Source organism: Carex rostrata, chromosome 12 (assembly GCF_964058835.1).
Source record: "Carex rostrata chromosome 12, lpCarRost1.2, whole genome shotgun sequence".
Taxonomy (NCBI): domain Eukaryota; kingdom Viridiplantae; phylum Streptophyta; class Magnoliopsida; order Poales; family Cyperaceae; genus Carex; species Carex rostrata.
The window spans coordinates 6,522,252-6,525,519 of NC_135929.1; the positions used below are offsets into that span (position 1 = coordinate 6,522,252).

A 3,268-nucleotide genomic window follows, 5' to 3' on the forward strand; every position below is an offset into this window, starting at 1 on the left:
TCAACAACTGATTAGGACGCTGACACTGACAAGGTTCCACAAATCACCAACCCGGAATCCTCCCCACCACCACCTCATGATGCTGACTAGATCTTCAGAAAGATGAAAGAGACGGGACTCATACCAAATGCAATTTCCATGCTTGATGGCATGTACATGTTAGTTTTATTTTATTATGTGGCCTATGTTATTATTATGCACCAATTTCATTTAAAGAAATTAACGAAAAGACATCTGAATTTTTGATGAAAAAATTCAGATTGCTATTAATAATTATGCTGGTCCCAAAGGTTGCCTTAGAATATATAAAAATACCCCTTCTCTATTTGGACAGATGTCATTCCAAAAATGTTTTTTCTGCCCATTTATTTTTAGAAAACATCTTTCTCTCTATTGATTTGAGGAGATATTATTCTGAAAGGGTTTCGTTCATTTTGAAAGAGAGAAGTAAAGAAAATGTTGAAGGTCTCCATCATCAGATCTGAGGACATCCGTTGAAGATCAGTACTAACGCTTCTGCCTAAAGATGTCTTCAATTCAGAACTGTAAGATTTAAATTCCTTTGCTATTTTATTTTGGATTTACAGATTCTGGATTGCGTGTTTTTTAATTGAAAAACCCATTATGTTTTAATTGTCATTATGATTTATTAAATGAATTTCTTTATTTTAACAATTCAATTTGTTTCTGCCCAATGGTGATATAAATTGAATTTTATGCAACAACTGTTATGATAGAACTGAAATATAATTTGGCATTTTATTATTTATTTCAGTATAATTATAGTTAGTCCCTCTATATACAATTGATTTAATGTTATTATGCTATTTGTGGATATATAGTTGATAATAGTAAGCATTTCATTTTTTCTGAATCTAATGCAGCATTGAATGATGTTCATGCTCAAATCTCTAGAATAGTACCATTGAACGAAACTAATTTTTCTACTTGGAAAGAGAAAATTGAGATTTGTCTTGGTGTTTTGGATATTGACCAGGCATTACGAATGTACAAACCTATTATTGTAGCAACAAGTATTGATGATGAAAAGAATAATTTTGCAAAATGGGAGGTCAAACTGCATGTCTCTCATGATTATGAAAATTACTATTACAATTGCTATAAGAGGAGGTATTCCTGAGAAGGATGATGCAAATAATATCTTCACTACTAAACAATATTTGGCTTCTGTTGAAGAGCAGTTTAAAAGTACTTCTAAGGCTAATGCAAGTACTCTCATAATGAAAATGCTCACCACCAAGTATAACGGGACAAACGGTGTCCGTGAGCATATCATGATGATGAATGATATGGCCACAAAATTAAACGGCATGGATATGGCAATTTCTGAAGGTTTTTTAGTTCATTTCATTATGACTTCTCTTCTTACACAATTTGGTCCTTTCAAGATCAATTATAATACGCAGAAAGAAAAGTGGAAAATGAGCAAATTAATTGCCATGTGTGTTGAAGAAGAAGAAATGATTAAGGCTGAGAAATGTGATTATGCACATACTGTTGTTCAAAGTCCAAAACCGAAAAATAAGGAGTGTGGACACATGAGGAAGGACTGTGTGAAGTTTAAAGACTGGCTCGCTAAAAAGGGTAATGATTTAAATTTCATGATTTGTGAAACCTTTTTAGTTGATGTTCCCTTAAATACATGGTGGGTTGACACTAGTGCCTCTATGCACATTACGAACTCATTGCAGGGATTCCATTCTGTGAGGATGCTTCAAAAGGGAGAAAAGAACATAAAGTTGCTAACATATTAGAGATTGAAGTCGAGGCTGTTGGAACTCTTTGTTTAGTTTTGAAGAGTGGCTTTATTCTTAATTTACATGATGTAGTTTATATTTCTAGTGTGATTAGAAATTTAATTCTTGTTTCTAAACTTGATGCGTGTGGTTTTATGTTTCAGTTTGGAAATAATGAGTTGAAACTATATCAAAATTCTAAGTTTGTTGGTTCTGGATTATTATGTGATAATCTATATAAATTATGTTTAGATTCTTCCTTTTGTGAATCTCTGTAATCTATGAATATTACTAGTGTTAATAAACGTGGAGTCAAGAGAAATCATGATGTTGGAAATTCTTCCAAATTATGGCATCCCAGGTTGGGTCATATTTCAAGAGATAGAATAAAACGTCTCATTAGAAATGAAATTCTCCTGGCATTAGATTTTTCTGATTTCGATAACTGCATAGAATGTATTAAAGGAAAATTCGTCAAGAGAACTAAGAAAGGAGCAATTCAAAGTGGGGGACTATTATAAATTATTCATACTGATATATGTGGTACTTTTCCTACTCAAGGTATAAATCGTTTATTACTTTAATTGATGATTATTCTCGCTATGGTTATGTGTATCTGATAAATTAAAAATATGAAGCACTAGATAAATTCAAAATTTTTAAGGATGAAGTTGAAAATCAACATAACCTTAAAATTAAAGTAGTGCGATTAGATAGAGGCGGTGAATATTATGGTAGACACACTGACCTTGGTCAAAGTCTAGGCCCATTTGCTTCATTTCTTCAAGAAAGTGGTATTGTTCATCAGTACTCAATACCGGGAGATCCTCGATAGAATGGAGTTGATGAAAGACGTAATCGTACACTAATGGTACGAAGTATGATATGCAATACAACATTGCCAGATTTTTTATGGACAAAAGCTTTAAAAATAGCCACACATATTCTAAATCGGGTTCCTAGTAAATCTGTTCCAAAAACACCTTACGAATTGTGGACTAGCAGAAATTCGCAATTAGGATACTTACATGTGTGGGGCTGTCCTGCAGAAGCAAAAGTCTATAATCCACAACTAAATAAACTTGATTCCAGAACCATTAGTTGCTATTTTATTGGTTATCCAGAGAAATTCAAAGGTTTCAGATTTTATTGCTCATCAAATACCACTAGAATAGTAGAGACTAGACATGCTGCATTTTTTTTAAATGGCAACGTAAGTGGAAGTAATGTAAATAGAATAGTAAACCTTGAAGAAAATCGGACTTATGTTCCAATTCTGATAATTCGAGAGGTTACAAATTCCATACCTCTTGTTCAAGAGGCTAATGAACAAACTCATGTTCATGATGTTCCTACTGTTGATGAAGCTCTTATGTTGCCACAAGAACCCTTATGTAGATCACAAAGAGATAGAAGATCTGCCATACCTGATGATTATATCGTATACCTTACTAAGGAGGGTTGTGATATAGGTAATGAAGATGATCCTATCTCATTCAAGCAAACTATAA

General features: G+C 32.9%; 1 pseudogene; it reads left to right on the plus strand.

Annotated features, from left to right (window-relative positions):
- Positions 1-526: 526 nt before the first annotated feature.
- Positions 527-1,775, plus strand: LOC144563563 (uncharacterized; annotated as a pseudogene).
- Positions 1,776-3,268: the final 1,493 nt, after the last annotated feature.